This window comes from Manacus vitellinus, unplaced genomic scaffold (genome assembly GCF_001715985.3).
Source record: "Manacus vitellinus isolate BGI_N305 unplaced genomic scaffold, ASM171598v3 scaffold_14_pilon, whole genome shotgun sequence".
Taxonomy (NCBI): domain Eukaryota; kingdom Metazoa; phylum Chordata; class Aves; order Passeriformes; family Pipridae; genus Manacus; species Manacus vitellinus.
The window spans coordinates 2,514,308-2,539,445 of NW_021939063.1; the positions used below are offsets into that span (position 1 = coordinate 2,514,308).

At 41.1% G+C, this 25,138-nt stretch overlaps 1 long non-coding RNA gene across 1 annotated transcript in view; it reads right to left on the reverse strand.

Moving 5' to 3' along the window:
- The window catches only part of LOC108638930, a 52,309-nt gene continuing 27,171 nt past the window's right edge, over positions 1-25,138 (reverse strand). The window contains exons 2-3 of the long non-coding RNA XR_001920155.1: positions 24,108-24,245; positions 1-121 (exon numbers count right to left, since the gene is read on the reverse strand). This is a non-coding gene — a long non-coding RNA (uncharacterized LOC108638930). The remainder of the gene's footprint in view (positions 122-24,107; positions 24,246-25,138) is intronic.

Genomic DNA, 25,138 nt, shown 5'->3' on the forward strand with positions numbered 1-25,138 from the left:
TGGGGGGGTGGATATCCTTCAGCTGTGCAGTTCAGCAGGATCTCTGGATTTGCTGAGCCCATGGAATAAGTGATATCATGTGGCTCTTGGATAAAAATAGGACCATGAAGGGTTTCTTCCCCTGTGAAAGAAAAACAATAATTTAAGATTAGATGTCTTCAGCGTGTCCTTACACATAAAATTGTCCTTTGGAGTCCTTTGCTCTCAGTCACAAGTGAAGGTCTGCTCTGATATTCAGCTGAGGATCCACCTCCAGACATTTGACTATTAAGGAGGAAATATTTCAAGGCTGATTGATAATAAAATCACAGATCCCTGGTGCTGGTGATTTATTTTGCAGGTGACAGTGGAGATTGGCTCCTCTGCATATTTCCTATGGAAATTATAAGGCCAACTATTAAACAGCCCCATCTACCTCATGGTTGTTCTTTAGACAACAACTGGCAGCAGGAAAGGATGGAATTGGGGTTTCTGTGGTTGGTGCTCCCAGGTCACATCACAGTCTAATGGAATCAATCACCTCCTTCTCCTCCAACCCTTCACACCCTTTGATATATTATTTTATATACTTTAAACAGCCTGGCTCCAGGGTTTGGTTTGGGTTTGTTGGGTTTTTATTTAGTTGGTTTTTTGTTTGTTTGCTGACTGGATTTGGGGCTTTCCCTCCCCTCCCCCTCCTTTTTGGGTCCTTTTAAAAAAATAAGTGGCATTAAATAATCAGCCTTCATTTCCTACTTGCAAAACCCGAATTATTTCTATTTTTCATGGTGGTCTTTCTTGGTGTGGGGAGTAGAGGAGAAGATCATTTGTTCAGTAAACTGGGGGACAAAGAGCAACTCTCAGAGGTGGTGGTTAAATTTCTTTTTTTTTTTTTTCTGGCTGTTCTTCTGGTTTTAATCCCTTGACAAATTTAAAGACTTCCTTTTTCAGTGATTCTACAACTGACCCTTTGACTTGTCTTTGCTTTGGGAGGAATTTTCTTCCCTTCTGAGTTAATTTCCTGAGTCCTCTTTACCTTCCCAGCCTTGCCAGTGAAAAGCTTTTGTGAAGCATCCAAACGACCCAGAGATGATTATTCCACATTTTAAATCAATGTAACTGGGTGGGCCAGGGCTGAGGTACCTGATGTACATAAAAATCCCCTCTTCACCTCATAAAAATGTAAATATTTTGGTAAATCTGGAATTAATTTCCACTGCTTTGTTCTAAATGGAATTTCGACTCATTTATCACCTGTAGACTATTGAAGATCTTAATTCTTGTATCCCCTTTCCATGTCCTTAATGCAGGAGACCCTTCACGTGTGAAAAAGGACAAAATATTTTGCAGGTGCTCAAACAGCTCCTTCCCAGTGTCACAGTCCCCATGACAAAAATGCTCTCCATGAATTTTCGTAGAGGTACCTTCTTGCTATCAGTTTGTTTTCTCTTTAATATCCTTTTCTTGCAGCAGAGAATAACACCAAATTTGTGAGAAATGATGTGCACTTTCAGAGCCAGTGGTGTCCTAGGAGTCCATCTCTTTTTTGTAGAAAAGGTCAGGCTGGTCATTTCTAATTTCCTGACACATCCTTTTGTGTTTCCTAGAGAGAATGGCCCCATATTTCTGCCCCATTCTCCAGATTCAATACAGTCCCCATGATTTCTCTAGAGATATATATGACAAATGAATCTTTGTAGGGTTGTTTATTTTTTTTCAAGATTTAAATAATTCAGATTTTTTTTTAAATCTCTTGGAATATTTTATGAAATGTCTCATTTTTATACATAAAAATCGTGTGAATCCTCAGCGTGGTGCTGGAAAGCAAACATAAACTCTTGTTACGAGATGTTTTATAAGAAGTTTAAACTGTATTTCTTTATGATACCAAATCAGTTTGATCTCCATAAAGACCATAATTATGCCAGCCTGAATTCAAATGTAAAGGATGAAAATGAATCAACATTCCTCCATTCATTACACGATATTGTCTTCAGCCAATGCAGAGATTAACACGGTGCCAATGGAAGAGGAGGATCCCTGTTTTTTTCCATAATTATCCATCAGCAGGGGGGATGACAGTGCTTCCCTTTCACTGCTTTGTGGGCAGTGGTGAGTTATATCAGGCTGTGATATTGGAGTCAAATGTACTTAAAGAGGTTTTAGTTAGTCACAATAAATATTGAAATGTTTATCCACCGTCTCATCCAGAGGAGGAGAAAAAAAGCACGATTCACATTCAATCAGCTTAATTTCCAGCCAGATCTTTCTCCCTGTTCTTTCCTGTTGTCCAACTCTGGTTGGCTTCAGATTCAGCTCCTTCTAAGGTTTCTGCCCAGCTGGAAATGCAAAGTAACACAGCCTGAGAGCAACTTAGGCTGGCCCAGCCCCAGGCTCAGGGTGCGTATAGATAACTCAGGGGAACAATATTATAAACCAGCTGACTTTTATCCCTTTCCTGCCACAGATCTTCCTTCCTATTCTGACTTTTTGCAAGGTGGAGTTTTAATTACCGTTACTCAAACGGATCAGTAATATCAGAGAAATTTGGTTTGGTGAACCTGAGAGTGTCCTGTATCAACATTCTCCGTTTGAAGAGGGAGATTTTAGGTTTGTCTAGGCCAAACTCAAGAGGATTCATTGCTCCAGGACCAGAAAAGGACAGATCTGTTGGGCTGACAGCTCCAAAGTCTGCAGTATTTGCAGTTTCTGTGACCATTTCTCTTGCCATGATCTTTTGTGGAGCTGTGGATGTTTGGGTGATGTTTTGTGGAGCTGAGCTCCTCACTCAGAGGTGATGAGCCCTTGGGGGTGTAGAACAATTTAGGTCTTGCATTGGAGAATCCCAAATTTGTGGTGAAGATTGTGAAGGTGAGGAGGCCCTGGCACAGGTTGCCCAGAGAAGCTGTGGCTGCCCCAGCCCTGGAAGTGTCCAAGGCCAGGTTGGATGGGGCTTGGAGCAACCTGGGCTAGTGGAAGGTGTCCCTGCCCATGGAACTGGCCCCTCCCAACCCAAACCATTCCATGGTTCTACATGTACTATATCAGTGAATCCTCATGGAAGATCACAAGGATAAGGAGACCGGAATAACAGTAAGATCCCAGCTCTAAAAAGCTTCTAAATGCAAAACTGCTGTAATTCATATAAGCAAACCAGATAAGGAGGAATTTATCCAGGCTATTAAGTTCCAGGAAGGCTGTAAATTCCAGGGGTAGTGAGTTTCTAATGAATCTTTCTTAATGTGCCTTAGATAGAGCTTCATATCTGATCCAAAACATTAATATGACTTTATGGGCCAAAGCTGACACCTGATTAAGAGGCCTCTTTTAAATCAGCTGGATAGTAAAACACCTGTCAATTCTAACAAAAAGGATGGGACAGGTGAGTTGGACACTTCCTACTCCTCGTGACAGCAGAAAAATTATGAAAAATCCAAATTCCTTCAAAATCTGTTTAATTTTCTTCGCAGCTGAAGTCATTGGTAATTCTTAATTGGAAGAGGGGGAGTTTATAGGGTCCATGGCATGGATAGCCCATGAATACCCCTGCAGATAACACTGGGGCTTTTGACTGAATCTTGTCAAGAGCAGAACAGGATGATTGTTTCCCTCATCAAAGGCCTGGACCAGGGAGCTCAAGGACTTTAAAAGGAGCATGAGAGATGCAAAAGGAGAGGCAGTGGATGAGACACTGAGTAAAGTAACAGAAGACAGCTCAAGGAATCAGATATTAAGGCTGAAAGAGAAAAGGGAAAAGAAGCAGCAGAAAAAGGCCACAAAAGTGTTCTGTGAAAAGGAAAACAACTTGTCAGTGGAACAGGCAGCAGGAGACAGGCTCCCCTCCTCTCCCTCTCACTGCCAACCAGCTCAGAGACTGAAGCAGGAGACACACAGGGAAAGGGAGATTAGATGATATAGGTTTGAGCAGAAGCAACCTAAAACCTGTAGGATTTCCCCAAAGGGCCTTGGGCTTTGCTGTGTTTTCTCCCTGCAGACATTGATGTGCAGAGCTCCAGAGCCACGGGGCTCCTTTCAAGTTGCAGCTTCTGTTGGAAGAGTCAAATTGGCTGTGGTGGTGAAATTCCACATTGTCTCTGTTATCAGGCACCAAACCCAGGGAGACACCTCTCTGCCTGTGATGTGGGGAGAAGGGGAGGCACTGGGGAGGTGCAGGGGTTGAAGTCCTGGCACTGCTGAAGTCAGAGAAACTCAGTAATGAATTGGGGTTTGGTGCTCAAGCCCAGGGTTTCTCTAGGAAATGGTATAAAGGGACAGCCAGCAGTGCAAGGCCCCCCTTTCAGAGAATCAGAGAACCATTAAAGCTGGAAAATACCTCTAAATCATCAAATCCAACCCTCCACTGCATTCACAAGTCCTCAAGTTCCACATCCACATAGTTTTTGAACACTTCCAACGATGGTGACTCCACCTCTGCCCAGGGAAACCTGTTCCAATCCTTTCCAACCCTTTGCAGGAAGAAATTTCTCCTAATATCTAATCTAAACCTCCCTTGGTGCAATTTAAGACCATTTCATCTGGACCTCAGCGGGCTGATGGTACCTCTTCCTTTAGATTTGAAAAATAAGAAGACCAGAAATATTTAGGACTCTTCCAGCCCTGGTAAACGACACAGAAATTTTAAATGTTTTCACTGAAAAAGGTTCTGTATCCTCTTGGTTTTATTCCTTGAGAAATTAGTCAGATATCCCAATATTTTTTCCTGTTATTCAAACAGAATCTGTGTGTGGTGCAGGTTCTGTGGCAAACAACCTGCTCAGGTTATGAACTGACTGCACAATTTCCTGAAGTGCTTGAATTCTAAAACAAACAATAAAACTATAAAATATGACTTTAATTACTTACATAACCAGCCATTGTCAGACTATAGCATATAAAATTAGGGTGTAATATATCACAGGTAATAATTAAGGAAGTATTATGCAAAAACCTACCACATTCTTGAGAATTATGAGCCTTTTTCAGTTAAATATGTGGAGTGACAAAAGATTTTGTCAAAATCTGATGCTTCCAACATATTTTAACTGTTCTATTATGATAAGCACTATTGCTTCAATACTTTCTGTGAATATAATTGGGTATCAGGGAATTTATCACCCATCTAACAGATACACACATTCTAATTCCAAAATAATTAATGAGAGATCTCTAAATGCCAAAATGTGATGTTTCTCTTAATATCACCCTGAATTCAACAATCAGACTCTTAATTCAGATTTCCACAATACTCTGTTGGATACAAACCCCCAAATATTCCCTGAAGATACCAGAGCAGGAGTTGGAGTTGCAGAGAAGGAAAATTGCTCCTAATGGATTTGGAGAGCATTCAGTGGAGCTGCACTGATTTCCACCAGAGATGAGCACAGATTTATGAACAATTCATTGTGGGGATGTGTTTAAAGCTACTACAGCCTGAATCAGGACAGGGGCTATAAATGTGTCATCTGTATTAACAATGTAATAATTTATTTTAAAATAAACAAACATGTGAGTAACAATGTTCCAATTTCTAATACCTGACTTTCTTTTGGCTTTATGACAAGATTTTCTGATGGTTTTGTCCTAGTGTGCAGGATGTAGACAAGCTAAATAAAAGGTGAAAATCACCTTTTCATTTGTGGTTTGGTTGATGTCACAAACTTGGCCATGTCCTTCAGTTGGAGGATTTTGTGGAACAGACACCTAATTATGGAGACAAATATCCCTGAGGAAGTTGGAGGGCTGTGCCTTTCTGATGTCCAGCAATCCTGATGTGCCACTTTCTCAATGACACTTCATTAGGTTTTTGTGTTACCAGGCAAGGTGAATAAATAATAATGAACCTTTTCCAATCTACTGCACAAACATTTGGTTCCCTGTAATTTCAGTTCTAAGTGAGCCCCAGATCCAGTGAGAGACCCCCTTGGCTGCATTGTGCTGCTGTAATATTCATTTGGCACCGTTGCCAAACTGACTGAAGGCTTAATTCAATAATTTATAATACAGGAAAAAAAGGATAACAGCTATATCATTGAATTTCCTGTCACTTAAATAAATCCACCACTTTGTTTCTCTCGAATCACATTTGGTGCAAAATTGTGCTTTACTCTCTTAAAGGATGGTGATTAATGAAGGTCAGATAATTTTTGCCACTGGTGGTGTTGAGCAGCTCTGGGGTTTTGTGTGGTGACTCCAGAATTTTGATGTGACTGTTGAGAGATGCTCTGGGGAGGGGGAGAGAGTGAAACACTGACTGGAGTAGGCACAGGACAACTTAATAAACCACAGTTCTGCTTGTGCATAAAACAAGGCAAAAAATAAAGACATTTTGAGGTAAATTCTTCCAGCCTTTAAGCTCCATTTCAGCCTCCTTTGAGTCTTTTCATTGCACCTCTTACTTTGCAGCCCTACACTCCCATCCAGTGACTCTGGATGCAGAGGGAGACAAAAGAGAATTGCTCCATCCCCTCCTTCCTGGAGATCCTGAGGAAGTCAAGGGGAATAAAGGCTCTGTCTCTCTTTTTCCCATTTTTGTGTGTTAAAATAAACCCTCTGAGTGGTTTCAAGGAGGCTGAAATTCCTTATTCTGCCTCCCCTCTTTTCCTGGGCAGCCTGAGGTGGCCGGGACAGCCAAGCCCTTTCACCTTCAAGTCCATTCCCACAAATTTTTCCCACCTTTCATGGCTCTTCTCTTCCTGCCCCCTGGCAGAAAGACTTGGGGAGTGAATCTGTTGGAGAAATACTGATCAAATACAAACTAACTCACTAGAACACTTTTTTTTTGGTGTGTTTTTTTTGTTGTTGTTGTTGTTTGTTTTTTTTTGTTTGTTTGGTTCAGTTTGTTTTTTTCTTTTTAGTTTCCCAGTAATTTCAGTATAAAAAGTCCTCAGACACCTGATGACTGCTAAGCTTGGCTCCCAATTTAAGTAGATACAGTTTCGTGCCCCATCAATTTTGCTTTTTTTCCTTTTACCATGCAGAGACTGAGCCAAAGTGCTTTGAAATCAGTGAAAACCTTTCCTAGAATTCAGTGGATCGACTTCTACTGAAACAAAGTATAAGCAGCTGATGCTCCATTTTTTCTTAGATTTCTCTGTGGGTGAAACTCTGTAAAATGTAACATGTATTTATCTTATATTGTATATAAATATATAGTGCAAATACATTTTTACAAGCAATTACACACTCATTGTAGCTAAAGAGGGAAGAGCTCTGCTAATAATTTCTCTTTGCTCTTCCATTTATACTGACTGCAATAAATTATAATTGATGGTCTAAATGTATTGGTGTTGGAGAACTGTGCAAATTCCATGTACAGCAGCTCCTGGCAGCTGCATCATTGTCAGGCAGGTTTTCAGTAGCAAAGATTCAACCCCTCTGGAATAAAAAAAGATACAATGGGAAAAAGGCTGCCTTAGAAATAGTTTGAATATACCAAAGGAAATGATGATTCCCGTTGTTTCCACACTTCCTAATTCCCATTTCTGTTCAACAGGAATCATGTCATGTGAAGTGGTGTCTTGTTTTTTGCAGCATTATGAGTCCCAGGCCTTGGAGAAAAACAATCACCATTACAGGGACTATAATGCAGGTGGGTGTTTAAGCTCTGTGTTATTTAAATTTTAGTTATTTATTTTGGATAACTGGAACAAAAAGGCTCCTTCAAGGTGCTTATTTTTTGCACTAAGGCTTAAATAAAAGCAGTGAATAAAACAGTCAGGAAGAACACACCACCAGAAATTATTTTATATGTAGATAAAAAGATTCATATTCCAGACTAACACTCAGAAATAATTGAGATCATGAAGATAATAGAAAAACATGTGGACACCATTTATTTTTGTAATCCAAAAATTACTCCTCCAACAACAACAACAAAAAATCCTCAGGACACAGAAAGATCTGATCTAGAAATTTCAGGCTGCCACCTCCTTCTTGCTTTTTTGGATGATTGATAACTTGGGAAGAAAATCTTGGAAAATAAATCATCTTAAGCAGTGATCCAGGCAAGATTAAAAAGGTCTTTATTTTCTTACACGTAATTGAAGAGGAATGCCAGGGGTATTTATAACATTTTAAACCTAAGGCAGGTCCTGATTTAAATTAGATTATTCAGGCAGGATATTATCAAAATATTTATTGTCTTGGCTGCCTGATTTACATACATTTGTCATCAGGGTATTGACATCCATTTAATGGATTGAAACTAAATTTAGAACTTCAATTTAAAGGAAAAAAATGGTCTTTCTTAACCAAAAATTAGATGTAGTCTGCTGCAAAATTGACTGTTGGCCAGTGAAAATCCACCCTTGGTGGGATGGAGATCAGACCTGGTGGGGCTGTTTGGATGAGATGAACTTTCCTGTCCAGCAGCACCTGCAGATCTGCCTCACTCTTGGAATATTTCTGTTTAATTATTTTTTCAGCATCTTGGCAAAAAAAAATAAAAATCACAACTATCATAAGCAGCAGAAAGAAAATAGTGATTTAAACAGCAAGATCTGGTTGGGATTTCATGGAATGTGGCTTTACCTTTGGACACCTGCTGCATTTCAGAAAACAGGGAGGTACAAAAGCTCCCCAGAAAGGGCATCATCACCCTGTGTTGTGGAAAATATTAAGCAAGCAAAATATAATTAACGTTGGATATTCTGTTATTGTGTCTGGCACTGAGAGCTCCCAGGCCCTTTAAAAATAACCAGAATAAAGGGAGATGAATGGAAGTGAACTCTGCTGAACATCATGGATGAAGATCTGCTTTATTGCTGGCAGTTAAGCAGGGAAAGTCAAAACACGAGTATCATTATCACTCATTGATTAAAACCCAGTTAGAACATTGCAATCCCCACTAACCCACTGCTTTCTGCATTTCAGCACAATATTTCAGCAATAATTAGGAACACAGTGTAAACCATCAGCCTTAATGTTCCCAAATAAAATTGCCAAAGCAAATGATTATAGATCAGCCAAAAGCCTCTATTTGAAACCATCATCTTTTGTGGCTGTTCAATATCTTCCTGATGATCTGTTTTTTTTTCCCCCCCCTCAGCAAACACAAATGAAGTTAAAGTCCTTCCAGTAATGGCATCCTAAAATTTAGCAGGAGCCACAAACATGACTTGGTAAACACTTATTTTTTGAGGAAAAAAAAAAACTGCTGGCAATTGAGTTGCTCAGGCAATTTTTGGTGTCTAGTCTCTCTCTTTTAAAGGATCTAATATCAACATTTCTGATGTACAGCAAGCTGGGAAAGTCTCACTGTCAAAATTACTGTGCTTTTCTATTCAAGTAAAAATGACCTTTATCTGATGCAATCTCTAAAAAAAAAAAAAATAAAATAAAAAAAATGACAGCATAAACAGCAAAACAAAACCCAGCTGGCAGAGGGAATAATGTTAGCGCATGAGAGTTCTCACTTGGAGTAGAGGTGCAAAGGAAGGAAGGGGAGGAAGGAAGAGGAAGGGAAGGGGAAGGAAGAAGGAGGAAGAAGGAAGGTAAGGGAAGGAGGAAGGGAAAGAAGGAGGGAAGAAGAAGGGAGGAAGAAGGCAGGAAGGGAAGGAAGGGAAGGAAGAAGGACGAAGAAGGAAGGAAGGAAGGAAGGAAGGGAAGGGAAGGGAAGGGAAGGGAAGGGAAGGGAAGGGAAGGGAAGGGAAGGGAAGGGAATTGGGAAACAGGGGCATGGAAAATGGAAAAGCTGCTGGTACCTCAACAGTCTGGAAAAACCAGGGAATATTGGAAAAGTGGATTATCCCTTCAGGGCAGTCCCTTCCCCTCCTGGTGTCGATGCCTGACACCATTTCAGTGCTAAACAGAAACGGCAACAGCCCAAACTACAGGGATTTAGGGTGTCCCTGTTAATCCCTGCTGAGGCTCTCACTCCATGGAAGAGCCTGTGGAGGGTGGGATGACAGGACACTGCGGGGAACCTTCTGTGGTTTGTGCTCTTGTATCTCCTGTGCATGTTTCCAGAGGGAAAACACAAACAGAAAGGCTTTTATAACCAATTTCCATGACTCTACTCTCTGTTCCATGGCCTGTGCCAGTTTAGCTACTTCCCACCTCTTTAGCTCATTCCTTTTACCTCATCACCTTCTTCCCTGCTCCTTTTTTTATCTCTATTTTCACTATTTATTGTAATCTGGCAATTTTAAGAAACAGGAATGATTTATCAATTAAAAAAACCTTCTATTTTTCACGCAGAACTTAAAAGTTGCCATTTCCAGTCCTGCCTTTACCTCTGATATCATCAAAATTCTTTTGCAAACCCATTTTCTCCAGCTGGGATTTACAGTGATCCCTCTGTGCTGCTGTATTTAATGCTTAGGGCACACTTTGGTTTCTACCCTTTATTTCACTTCAACTTCCTGATTTTTAAGAAGCTCCAACAAATGAATCTAAGCATTATGCCTTTTCCCCACCAGGAAATCTTCAGGAAGGACATGAGTGAAGGCAGAAGGACTGAGTCCAGGTTTAGGACCTCTCAGTCCATCGTGTTCTCTGTGATTTTGTGGAATTTTACTGCTTGGGCTGGAAACAGAAATAGGATGAGGCAATCTCCATTTGGAACAGCCTGATGGGAGCTTTAGCACGGGGCCAATAATGACATGCAGGGAAAACATTTCATATCTATTACTTTGGGGTAATTTTTCTCTAATCCAAAAATCCCAAAAACGCTGTAATTCTGCAGAAATCTTGCATACTTGGATGGCATATTTTTCCCAGCTCTAGTAGGAACTGATAACAGGCTGCTGAATTACTGCTTAATAAACCACTAAATGAGTGCCATCCAAGATAAGGGGGCATTAAATGACGGCTATTCAGGGAAAAAGGAGAATTGCAGAGAGAAATGCAAGAGGACTCTCTGCATAAGGGGAAATTGGATTAGGTGTCTCATCTGTGCCACTGGTGAAATTCAAACCGAAGCAGATTTGACAAAAAAAAATAAAAAAAATAAAAAAGGGAAGTGTTTTGATCCTGTGATGTGGCAAAGGAAGGAGGACACTCGATGCAGGAGCTTGAGCTGGGGTAGAGATGGTTTAATTGTGGGGGAAATGTGAGCAGATAAATGTAATACATGCAAAGAGACAACAAAAAAAAATGCAAAGGCAAAACACAAAAAGCTAAAATAATGTAAAGATGATATTACAACTAAAAATAAATAAGAAGAGATGGAGGTGGTGAAAAATTTCATGTTGTAAAGACAAAAGGCCGAGTGTTACTTGAATTCAGGCTCTTGGTCATTGAATCATGGAATGGTTTGGGTGGGAAGGGACCTTCATGATCTTGTTTTGCTTCTTGCCATGGGCAGGGACACCTTCCCACTATCCCAGGTTGCTCCAAGCCCTGCCCAGCCTAGTCTTGGGCACTCCCAGGGATGGGACAGCCCCTGATCTCAGTGGGATTTTGGTGTTTAAGTCCCTGTCCTTCCCTGGGGATCCTGAGCACCCCAGTGGAAAGGCACCCCAGAGGGCTGAGGCACTGCTTTGTTCCAGCCCATCCATCACAGCCTGGTGCCATCCATCTCCAGGAAAGCTCATCCCAGAAGGCTGGGAACAGATTTGCTTGACTTGTAGTAGTTGGGAAATTGTCTCCTGGTGACTGATGTTGCCGTGCCCGTGTGGAGCATCACCAGCAGAGTTATGACAAACCTGCTGAAGGCCATATTTCTGGGAATGACATAATCAATGATAGATGCTGCTCTAATTCAGGCAGGTTTAGGCTGCAGAGTTTTAAAGGAAAGAAAGCAGGATATTACATGTTCCCTCTCCTCAATAATTGTATCCGACTGAATTTACAACACGTCTTCCTTCAACACATTTATTTTCTTCATGTTTGTGTTTTCCCACCTCTAATATCTTGAAAAATATACAGATACTTAAGTAAAATTTCAGGGCAATACAACATATTGTTGTTTTATTATTTTGATTTGCAAACAATGACCACTTTTGGACTCACAAAAATGCTCTTGTCTCAACTTCTCCCTGTAAATTATGTATATGCACAAGAGAGCATTTTGCACATAGACTGGGACATAAATATTGATTCAGATGAGGTTTCCTTAAAATTTAAATGAATTTCTGTTGATTTTTCCAATCATAGGGTTTAGGTTTTTTATTCCAAACCATAAAACCAAGTTATTTTAAGGCACAAAACGTAAATCAGGCTGGGTTCTACTCATAGGATTTCACTCTTTCCCACACAAATGACCTTTCAGATCTGTTGAAGACAGTAATATTTTTTAAAAGTTAAGGACTTGGGCATTTGTCTGGCGAAGAAATTCAACTCAAAACTTTTAATCTGCAGCTCTCTGTCTCTAGAAGTGTAGAAATGCAGGTTTATCCAGTTCCTAAAATTGTCATTCTGTCCATCTCCAGAAATTATCAATTTAAACATTCCATCATGGAAAGTCATGAAAATAACTATGGAAGTAAAAAAAGGACTTGGAATCCAGACAAACTTCACGTGGCTTCAGATTTTAGAGGGTGTGCTTATTTGTGACTTACTAGAAAAGGAAACTTCCAAGAGCAATTATTAAACCCTGTCATTTAATAACACGGAGGTTGAATAATATATGATTTAATAATATTCCCAGTCTCTAAATCTCACTGTGCACTCAGTTTAACGTGATTATTCTTGGATTCTCTGAAGGGAAGGCATTGTTGTTCCTCTTGCAAGTCAGTGGTATCACTGGCAATAAGAATTATTTCAATTTGCAGTCAGATTGGTGGGATATTAATGAGCTTTACCTTTCTTTGAGGCAAATGTGTGCAGTACATGTGCAGCACCAATTTAATTGCAGCACCACTCACACACTTTGGTGTATCATCAGCTTATCTCCTGGAGAGGCTGGGGGTTAATTGAGTGAATAAAATAAATGTAGACTAATTAAGAGATGACAAGTTATAGCTGATAAGGTCACTTGTCAGGCAAATATGAATTCAATATCTATTGCAGAAATGGTTACATTTTCTCTGGCCTAGAGCAAACTATTTGTGTTTTGCAAACCCACAAACATTTATTGGAAAGATGTAGAAAAAAACCTCTTATTTCTACTATATTCAGTGTAAATCAGAATAAATTTAAATAGAAACAGTAGTTGGAGGTATCATGTTATATTCTGATTTGTTGCATTATAACATCAGTGATTTCTGTAGTTTTAGACTAATATGACTGAAATATGAATCTGATTAATACTCAACAAGGAGTTACTAGAGATTAACCCCTGCAGTTTTGTTGTCATTGCCTGTATTGATACACATTTTTTTTTCTAAGCTGTAGAAAAAAATAATAAATTTTCAAGAATTATTTGGCATAAGTGCATGAAGTGAGACAATATCAGAGAATGAAGGAATTGCATCCCAGAAATCACTTTGGGATTGGAGGGAGGGCCCTTTGAGCACATGAGTCAGAGTTTGGGTAGATTTTAGTCTAAACCACAAAGTCCTTTTCCAGGGTGAGCTCAGGGCACAGTCTGTGAGATGGAGACTGGCCTGAGGGTTGGGAGGAGCAACACAAACCCCAGGCTGGCCAAGGGCACACAGCAATCCCACAAAAGACAGGCCAATTCCACAGGACAATGCCCTCTGATTTGATAACACCCTTCTGCTTCTCCAGACAATTCTCCCAAAGGATAACGAGCTTTGCATCTGCTTTAAGGAAATCTTTTGGCAAACACTGTACCCCTAGAGGAGATCAGAGCTTATAAATAACCTCCCCTTGGCTCTGCAGGGATGCTGGAGTGCCTGAATCCCTGCCTGCCCCAGAACCCAGTTCTGGAGGATGCAGCTGCTGCTGAAGCTGGGGGTGGGGAGGCCCTGGCACAGGGTGCCCAGAGAAGCTGTGGCTGCCCCTGGATCCCTGGAAGTGTCCAAGGCCAGGTTGGACAGGGCTTGGAGCAACCTGGGCTGGTGGAAGGTGTCCCTGCCCATGGCAGGGCAGAATGAGATGGGCTTTAAGGTCCTTTCCAACCCAAAACATTCCATTATTCTATGATTTCATGATAAAAGAAGGATTTTATCGTAAGAGCTCCAGCACAACAATTTCACACAAACATCCACCACCTTTTTACACCTTTTTACACCTTTTTACACTCCACTACAGTGGCTACATAAAGAATTGCACAGAAATAGTGGTTTTGATTTTCCTCCATCTGCAATATCCAGGATATGTCAGATGTCCTGCCACTGAAACAGAATCCTGCTCTTTTTGGACATGCACCAGGGAGCCCGCTGACCATTAATGTGAGTTTTCACTCCCGACTCAAGCATGACCTTTTTGTGTCTTCTGTTTGTTTGGCAGCAAAGTGAATAATATTCCCAGGCAAATAATGAAGTGATGTTGCTTCTTCGGAAAAAATATTATCCCAGGGAAGAGTGTGACAGATCTGATCTCACAGAGCTTTGTGGAGACACAGCAATTTAAAGCCACGCTGACTTTCCTCACTGATGCCTCGAATACTTGGATAACTTCAGTAATCTTTCACTTTTCCCTCAAAACCCTCCTCCTTCTGCTGTGCCCAGTTTGGAACCATCAAGTACAATTATTCTGTTTCTAAGGAGCTGCAGTGAAAGGTGAATTTGTCATTACAAATATCTTTGTCCACGAGAACTTCTCATTCCCGCCAACAGCAGCTCCCACCACGGCAAAGCTCGGGAGTCTGGATTAAAAGACCTGAGTTATAGGTAGAAATGAATGAGTTACAGGTAATTAGAGCGGGCTGAAAAGTAGGAACATGATGTTTGGAGCTAAACAATGTCACAGATAGTGCCTTAATTAGCAGCAAAAGTGATTTAGCAAAGTAATATTCTAATACTGATCCAATTGCTACAAATTATTAATAATGATAAGCGTGGAATAACCAAGATCCACTAACAGGGAGATGCAATATCTGTCAGAGGAAAACACAGTGCCCCTTTAATAATGAGATCGTAATTAGAATAGAACAATAAAGCTTGTATTAAATACCCTGGCATTATGCTGTGCAAAAGAAAAAAAAAATCCTATTGCTGAAATTCTAAAAGGGTCTAAAAATCAAATATATCAAAATAAAGGCACAGAGATTATAATTAAAGTCTATAATTTTTGCCTCTCTGCAGCAAAGCTGATCTTAGGCAGTGTCCTCCCTGTGAGGACAGGGATTGTCACCTGAGTGGACTTTGCACAGACAGAGAAGGAGAGAGACACAGGAAAATAGGGACTGCAGGCCCCTCTTTGCATGAGCTCCACCTTCACCTTTAAAAGTTGCCCTCTTGTTCCCCTCTTAACTCCTGCAGAAGCCTCAGAGAGCCTTATCTCTGTTTGGATGCTAATTATGATAACTGTGCCATCAGCTCCAGCAATTAGTGACATAAATCCTGACGTGGTAATCCTGTGGGGTTTTCTTTCCACTTCCTGGAACTGTGTCATTCCATGAAAAGTAAACATTGCTTTTAATTTTTAATTCTTTTTTTTTAAGGGTTTAACCCCACATGAAATAATATAGAAAAGGGGTGTTCTGGAGAGTGAAAAACAAACACAAGGTAAATGAAAAGAATCCATTTGCACTATTTTTTGCTGGTTCAGGACTATGATCCTGTCTCCTGGAAAATATGATTTTGATGGTGCTTGGAGCTGACAGAGCCAAGAGTAGGAAAAGTCTAGGATGTGAATGTGAGAGCAATGAGAGAACTGCTTTACAGATGGAATAACTGAGTCAAAGGATGGTTCAGGGCTATCTCAGATATTCCCATATACCCAGCCCCTCCTCGTGGCCCCACTAGACTAATCCATCCATATTTTTCCCAAATCACAGATCAGGATGTGTCTCAGAGCTGGCTTCCCATGCACACACCAGCAGCAATTTTAGTGGTAATCACAAGAGTTCCTCTTCCAGCCAGTGATGAAAAAATGCCTCCCATCCCTAAGAGGTTTATTTTTGTAATGTAGGCACCAGAACCACAGCCTAAATCATACTGGGTGGTTTGAAATCACTCTGTGACAACCACACTTTCTGTCCAAGGCAAGTGCCAACTATAATAATAATAATATATATATTAAAAAAGGATTTTGTTTAGGAATCTTCTGCTACCAAGAGATTGGAGGAGAAAAGAAATCAGAATTTGGAACCCCCGGAGTTAAAGTGATTGTGGTGCCTCAGGAATGTCAAGTGGGTGCAAATGCAGCGAATTCCAAGAAGTTTTCAATGTTAATTCCTGCTCAACAAGAAACACACACACATAAACAGCGATCAATGGGCTCTAAATGAAAAAGAAGTAGCAAATCAATAACTAGAGACGTTTTATTTTCCAGCTTCTGCAAACAATGGGAGGGACGATCAGCCTGTGATTATGTGGAAGTGGCAGATATTGTTGCAGCTCTTAAAAGCTGGTGGGCAAGACCTTCACCCATGTTGGTGTGTACAGAGCTGCTGGGTGGGAATGTTCCACAGCATGGAAATGTTCAACAGCATGGAAATTTGGGCTGGATTTCCATTTCTAAGGAAAGCAGATTTCATTTTATTCTTTTTTTTTTGCATTTCCAAGGTGCGTTTTCTTAAAAAAAAAAAAAATATCCTTCTGGCTCTTGCTGCCCCCTGACATCCCTTTTCTGCTGGTGGAAAATTAAAGGCTGCAGCTGGGTTTCTCTCCATCTCATGCAGGACATGGAAGGAGATGATTTTTAAGGTCTCTCCAACCCAAACTGTTCTATGATTCCATGTCCATCATTCTCTCCATAATAAATTCTAAGGTTTCATGTATCAATTCTTTAATTGAGGCATCAGTCATGAAGATAAAATATAATGGATTTGCTTAGGAAACTCCAAGGGATTCCATGTTGTAAGCCTTTGATGGCCACAACATGTTGGATCAAAGTGGAACAGCTCTGAATGAGGGGTGTCTCAAAATCCAGCCCTGTGGCATTAATTTAACATTCCCAAACAAAATGCTCTGCTCTAATAATGATCTCTCAAACAAATGCCTTAAAAATCAGCTGAAAGGGTGAAGTGAGACATCCAACAGGCTGTTTTGGCTTCTCCCAATCCATGAATGGCACCAGGGCCAGGGAAAGCTCCCTGGGATGGGGGAGGTTGCAGCACATGCAGAGTTTCAGCTCGGTTTGTGCTTGTTTGTGACTGATCTGGAGCTTCCAAAACAGGCTCTTCCCCAAATATTTGATATGAACTGGAAAAATTATAGTCAATTATATTTTCATGGAATCATAGAATGGTTTGGGTTGGGACCTTAAAGATCATCTCATCCCACCCTCTGCCATGGGCAGGGACACTTCCCACTATCCCAGGTTGCTCCAAGCCTTGTCCAACCTGGCCTTGGACACTCCCAGGGATGGGGCAAACATGGAATAATCTGTGCCAGGGCCTCACCACCCACATAGGGAAGAATTTCTCCCCAATATCCAATCCAAACCCACTTTCTTTCTATTTAAAGTCATTACTTTAAACTAGCAATTTTACTTTGAAATGTTGTGCTTCACTAAACTCTTTCAGTGATATATTATTGTGCCTTCTTAAGCTTAATTTTTTTATATTTAAATTTTCCATTGCTGGCAATAGAAAATGCTCAAAATATTTGAAGTGCTTAATCACCTACTAATTTCAACTTCTTGGCAGTGATAATAAAGTAAAATTGAATTATCTTTGAAGCTGTTGCAAACGAAAAAAAAATAAAATAAAAAAATAACCACTTCTAAGGTACCAGGATGTTATTTTACAAAGTTAATGAGCTTTTTGTACAGGGAGATGAAATGGCTTGATATGAAACAGAAGAAAATCATGTAAAATGTAAATAATAGGAAAAAAAATTAATGTAAAGTAACTAATTGAAGAGATTAGAAAGCAATAATTACTCAAACCAGTGTAAAAACAGTTTAGGCCTTTCAGACTATAGAAGAGACTTATACACTAGAGCCATATAGAAAACATAAAGCTCTGGTAATGATTTCCATGAATTCCAGCATGCTCCACTGAACTTCAGGAACTGTAAATAACAGCTTCCTGACAGCTAAATCAATGCAAGCTCCAATTTGAAAGTGCACCCTCCAAGCAGCACCTGAGCTCTACCCTCCTTTCCACCACATGACTCGGCACTCAGGGGAGTTCAAAAAAGATGTTTTTCTTAGAGATGAAGGATAATGAGGAGGATTCTTCTCAAACATAAGTCCAGCCCATGGTAGAGAATATTAAACATGATTCCCTGTGTCCAACAGGTGGTTTCCTTGGGAAACATGGCAGAGTTGCTCTGATGTCCACTCTGAGAGTTTTGAGGTGGGTTTGTGTCTGTTTAGTGAAAAGCTTCAAATCCACTTAAATCCATTAAATATAAGGGTTGAGGTTTTCATTCAAAGCCCTAATTCCTGGCTTTTCAAAGGAAGTGATCAAACTGCCCTTGGGATCTGTGCAGGCACAGCAGTGCCACTGCTGAGTCCTTCTTGAGGTCGCTCCAGCTCGTTGCTCCTGATGCAGGTTGGCACTTCTTTATTGGGGTTATCACCATTTTTCTCATGTGCTTCATTACCAGGGTAGCTGAAACCACAAACTGGTGTGAACATCACAGAATCCCAGGATGGTTTCGGTTGGAAGGGACCTTAAAGCTCCTCTCATTCCACCCCCTGTCGTGGGCAGGGACACCTTCCACTAGCCCAGATTGCTCCAAGCTGGCCTTGGACACTTCCAGGGATGGGGCAGCCACAGCTTCTCTGGACAATAATATATCTCTCTTTGAATTGAGCAGTGAAAGAATTATCTGAAAACTCCACAGGGCTCTGCAACATCCTCCTGGTCAAGTGGGCAGCAAGTGGTAGAGCCAGAACTGCTGCCAGGCTTCCCAAGCACAGCCCTCTACCACCAGAAGATTCCTCCTTTGTGTCACCTTGCCCTGAGGTCAGAGATTCACTTTTCTCACATACTGCCTTGTTTTGTCTGGGTTTTGCCCTCGAGTTAGAAACAGTTTTTCCTTCTGATAAAAGAGAGTAAATGCAAGTACAGAAATTGCTCGTTCTCGTCCTTGAAATGAAATCCAGAGGGACCAGCTCTGTGTAAAACCTTCCAGAACTGAACAGGGACAAGCAGCTCACTCTCTGCCACTCACTCACTCTCCAGTTTAAGGCAATGTTTGGGATGATATTTTCCAAATGTGATGCTGGGTGACAGATGGGACAAATACATTAATTTCCCTTCTTGTCTATGATGTCTTTTCCTCCACCTTGCACACATTCTCTTATCTTTTTTTATAATAGTATTTTTCCTGCCAACTCCATAAGTATTAAGTCCTGTATGTGTACCTGAGCATATGTATGAAAGCTCCTGGAATACCAGTTTTAAGCCAGGATGCTGCTGGTCCATGTCAGACATGGACAAATGATCTGTTCCCTCTAAGGGGAAAGAAAATGACATACCAGAGGAAGATGAGCATGAAGGCCACACCTGAGAGACATTCTGTCCCCACTCTCACTGCCCACACCAGCCTGTGCCAGGACCTCTGGGTGCTGGAGAAGCAGCTTCTTCTTTAAGAAACCACCTCCCTGAGACAGTGTCTTCCCTCAGCACCCCTGGATTATCCCAGCTGGGTGTGGAGGAGAGCAAAGCTGTGGTGCAATTAGCAACGTCTTTAAGAAGTCCTTCTAAGAACAGAAATCAGGTAAAGTAGCTAAATAATTTCATAGCCCATCCTGTCCATAATACACTCACAATCCCTCTTTTTGCATCTTGCCAAGGGCCAAATAATTTGTTGTCTGTGAAAGGCAGGGAAGAGCTGCTCCCTCTCTGTGGTCACCACCCCTGTCCTGCCCGTGCCAGCACTGAATTTCAGGGCATCAGGTTCTGTCCTCTGCTGGCTTTGTTGTCCCAGAGGATGGTTGTTGGTCACTGATGTTGGGAAATGAGCTGAACCTCGTGGCACCCCCCAGAATGGAAACAAAAGCTTGTCTTTAAGTGTCACTCCTCACTCTCCTGAGAAGGTCACTGCAGTGTCACCCCCCTCCTGCCAGATGCTTGCAAGTCATTTACAGAAATACAACTTTCAGGGTCATTGTTCCCCCAAATCATGAGAACTCCCGTGTTGTCTAAGGGAGACCTGATTATTGTCATTCTCTGACTAATCAGCAGATCTCTGAAAGCCTCTGGTTGTTCAGAGAACCCTGAACATTCCCAGGCTGGACTAGTTCATCTCCACAATTTGCTGTTAGAAATAGCAAAAATGTCACTTGTCTTAAAATATATGGTCTGCTGTTCCCTTCCTAAAGGTGCTGTTATGCCAACAATAAATCTGCAAAGAGACTGCAGGCAGAGAGCAGGATGTGATGTATTCAATATTCATCACTCTGTGACCCAAAGGAGTATCAGGACACTTCACATCAGGAAATTCCTCTCTCCAATTTAGCAGTTTTGAAACGATGGGCCAAAATACAACCCCGGAGGTTGCAGTTGCACCTTCAATTGATTTTAAGGCAATAAGCCCAAAGGACTTTGTAAAAAACACTGCCTCATTTCCAGAATGCAGGTCAGGCTGGCTGGCTGGGCTTTGCATATTTATGTTGTCTGTAGCTAATTTTAAGGGCCTGGTGGCATTTACCGACATTTTCCTTTTTCCTTATCTTTAACCCTAGAAAACTCATTTGCTTCCTTGATGGGGTCAGGACCCTCAGCAGTGCAAAGGACAGTTGCAAAGGCCACCTCTCTGTGCAGGTATTTATTTGAAGCCAACAGGAACCAGGTCAAAGAGGTGTCATTTCCCTCTAGGAACGGGAGGGGCACAGAAAATTTGGATAAGCTGTCCAGGAGGAAGACAAACTGCAGAAATAATCAGGTGACTCCTCCTCTTCCTGAGGAGTAAAAAGCCTTGGAGATTTGGAAGAAGGAAGAAGGGAAGCTCAGATATTCACAGTGAAGGTGATGTAAATTGGGATTTTACACATCCTGATGAGTAGGGAGCTGCCAACAGACCTGTTTGTTACCCCAGTACCTGGAAAAATCAAGCAATGCCTGTGTCTCTCCTTATCTAAGCTCTGCAAAACCTTTATTTCTCCTGCATTCCTAAGCTGGGTGATAGAAAAGGGTGGAAAAATGGCTTTTGCAATGTATTTATGATCATATTATTCTCTGCATTCCAGCATTGAACAGAATCCATAACCCCTCATTGACAGAGGAGAGAATGGAGGGACCAGAGAGGCGATGTTAGTGCAGCCTGGTGGAGAACCAGCCCTGGAACCCACACCCAAATAACAGTCTGAGGGGCATCTGAGGGATGATTAAGACAGCAATAAAATATTAAAACTTAAAATAAAATCTTCCCCCCGGTATGATATTGTTGGCAACCCACCTTGCACAACAGCAGGAGCCAGGAGCAGCCATAGGAGGAAAACTCAAGACAGTTTTGGTGTCAAGAGGCAATTATTTGATTTTATTCAGCACTTTGGACAGGTCTGTTCATCCCAATTTCTCAAAATCCTGCCTAGATCTTTAATCCAGAGAATGAGTGCTCTTTCTTAACATATTCCTATCAAACAGTGTTTAAATTTCAGCAACAGCATCAGGAGCTGGTTTTCATATATACCCAAAGCAAGTACACAGGATTTAAAGTAATGATCTCTGAGTTTATCTTCATCAGCCTTCTTGCCTCTGGTGTTGTGCTTAGATCAGATTATCTCATTTAAATAGCAATGGGTTATGGAAATAAAAAAAGTCTAATCTGTTCCCTCACTGTGTCACTGTGAATGTTTTACTCTATTTTATTTTGTCCCCTAAGGCACTTGCAAGAAAACCCCAAAGACCTTTGTTGAGTCACATAAAAAACCTCTGCTGGAAAATAAGGGCTGAAGGGAATGTTATTTTTTCCATGTAAAGAGAATATAGAGGGTAGTTTGATTTCTGAGTGATTGAATTACCATTTTGGGGGGTAATAATACCCAGCTCTGCCTGTACAGGACGTTTAATCCTTAGATTTAAAATGAATTTATAGGTCAAAACCGTTTTCATTCTACATGTCTGGTAGAATTGAGGCAGGAACAAGGAAGAAATGACTGACCAATGTCATTTAACAACCTGAATTACCTTTCAAAGCCCAGCCCACAGAGCTGCTCTGCTCAGCATCGAGACTGGTTCCTAATTTTCCCACTCAGTTCTGTTACTCCTAAATTGATGTGAACCATCCATGTAATAAATCAAAGAAGTTTTGCCCGTAACTGCAGTTTGACTGTTGCCATCAAACATATTTCAGGATGTCATGTAGTGAAAACCAGCAGAGCTCCACTGAAATCAATGGAGTTAATTTATACCCAGGTATAAATTAACTTATCTCACTGAAGTCACTGGGAGAGTTTGCTCTTCCTTTAATTGGCAGCAAGATCAGGACAAAAGGGCCGTTGTGATCTGCCCCTGGTGCCTGGGAATATGGAATATTTAATTTTTTATCTATTTTTAAGCCTTCAAAAAACCTGAACGAGTGGCTGTAAAAGTGAGCTCCCAGGATCTTTTAACTCAGCTGGCCCAGGACACTGGGCTGGTTAAAAGATGATCCTTTACCAGGAATGAGGAAGATGACAAAAAGTTTGAAAAATTAAAGCTTTGTGGGAAAAAAAAGCTGAAGGAACAGTCTATATTCAGAGCTACAAAACATGGGTATAAAAATATCTCGTCTATCACTGGGTTGTGCTGCTCCTCCAGTGGTTCATATTCCAGGATCACCATGGATTTCACAACCTAAAGCAATCAAGAAATTATAGAGGAATTCTTGCACCCTAAAAGATTGGTAAATTGGGAAATAAAGGGAATATTAGGGCACTAAACAGGTGTTTGTTGTGTTTAGTTCAGCAAATCTGGGCTTCAATGAGCCACTGCTTGCTTGAAATATTTTATATATTACAATAATTTAATATGAAGTCCTTACCATGTTGGTTGTTTGTTACTGAAATGGGCATCTAGTATTGATTTAACAGAAAGTCTGATCCTGAGATTTACATTTTTTATCCTGAGATTTACATTCCACATTGAGACAAAATGGCATCGAGTTTAATTTAAATTGTGTTTTAATATACTACTGAAACCTGCACTCTGCTCTGCTTCTTCATTTCAAACAGCTGCTGACTCATGCACTACATAATTAATTTAAGTATCATTTGAGGTCACTTTAATACAATTTCCTCCTAAGTACATGAGTAATATCCTGGCTATTTAGAGTTCAATACATTAATTGTAGACAAAAGTCAGTTGTCATGGTTTCTATCACAGCCAAGTGTGAGGGGTCAGTTCATCCCCAAATTCATTATAACCTCAAAGAGTTCAGTTCCCATTCTGTGCCTGTTTTCAGATGGCTCTGTAATGAGTCACATGAGTTAATCCCATTTAGATGGTTTTATGAAGCAGGATTGTCAAAGTTATATGCTTTAATTGTCAAGTTATATGCTTTAATTAGAAGAAAGGTTCAAAAAAAGGAATGAACTCAGAATACCAAACCCTCAGTGTGAGCAATGCCCAGGCAGGCAGGAAAGAACATTTTACCTCACAATATGTTACCAACTGTTGATATTTTAATTAAGCACAAGGGATATTCAAGGAGGAGAAGGCAGGAGCACAATCCTGCTTCCTCCAGCCACCCTTTGTCCTCTGAATCCAACCTGAGCACTGCCAGGATGCCCAGCACTTGGATCAGGGGCAGGGTGGGTTGATGAGGGTCTATCATCACACCAACAGGAGGCAAAGAAAGAACCTTTACATTTACTTTGGGCACTCAGCAAGATTTTCTTTCATTTTTGGGTATTTATATTCTGATTGCCCTTATTCAACGCTCCCAAACTGGGCTGGTTTTCCATCCAGCTCCATTTGCTGGCCTGGGGGTTGGTGATGCTGTGGCCAAGAAAGGTCTCTCATGGATGTTGTTACCCAAGTAACAGTTGTATTTTAGACTACTTTTTAAAGCTTTTACCAGGATTTCACCTTTCTTATGATCTTGAAACGTGTTTTCCTGGTTCAAAGGCAGAACCATGAGTTGCTTAAAATTAAAGCATGTCCTAATAAAAGCTCCTTAGTCACCTGTTCATACAAATAAGTCCTGTTAGTTTTGGTAATTGCTTCTCCTTTCTTGAAGAATTATGACACTGATATAGATTTATCAATCACAAACACTAATAGTGGAACATTTTACCTGTGCTGCAGCTCATGAATGGCAGCAGACTTATTAGTTTCCATAGCAACACCATCTCCACTTTCCAAGGTCAAAAATTCCTCCCATCCAATCAGTGGAAGAAAGTAAAGTGTGTCTTCCTGTGACTACCTTGATATTCTGCAAAAACAGGAAGAGATATTGGGTAATTAAAGCACAGATTCCAAACAAATACCCCAATTTCCCCTGTGTAAAATCATGTTCTGCTGCACCATTTGAAGACTCAGACCCTAAAAATGCAATAAGTAGTCTAGATGGGATCATCTGAGCATAAAAATAATTCCAGAATGACACAAAGCTGGTGATGAGATGAGTGAAAATCAGGAAATGTTGGAGTTTCATCCACCCCTTCCATGTGGGACAGAGATTCCTTATGCAGGAGGGAGTTTCTCCAAGCAGGAAAACAAAATTTTGATGTGGTTCCTCTGCCAGACATTGAAGGCATAGAAAAAAAAGGTGTTTGCAAAAAATGGGCTTTTCTCAGCTCCTAAATGTTCATCACACTTTGTGATGTTTCTTGTCCCATCTCAGGGCTGGAGCACCTCTGCTCTGGAGACAGGCTGGGAGAGTTCTGGGTGAGAGGAGAAGGCTCCAGGGAGACCTTAGAGCCCCTTCCACTGCCTCGAGGGGCTCCAGGAGAGCTGGAGAGGGACTTTGGATGAGGGCCTGGATGGACAGGACAAGGGGAATGGCCTTAAGCTGCAGGATGGTAGATTTAGATGGGATATTAGGGAGAAATCCTTCCCTGTGAGGGGGGGGAGGCCCTGGCACAGGTTGCCCAGAGAAGCTGTGGCTGCCCCATCCCTGGAAGTGTCCAAGGCCAGGTTGGATGGGGCTTGGAGCAACCTGGGCTGGTGGAAGGTGTCCCTGCCTATGGCAGGGGGTGCAATGAATGGGCTTTAAGATCCCTTCCAACCCTGTGATTCCATAATTCCATAGTGATCTGCCTTCTGATCCCAGCAATGATCCTTTGGTGAATTTATTGTGACCTGAGCAGACACTGCTGCCAAATG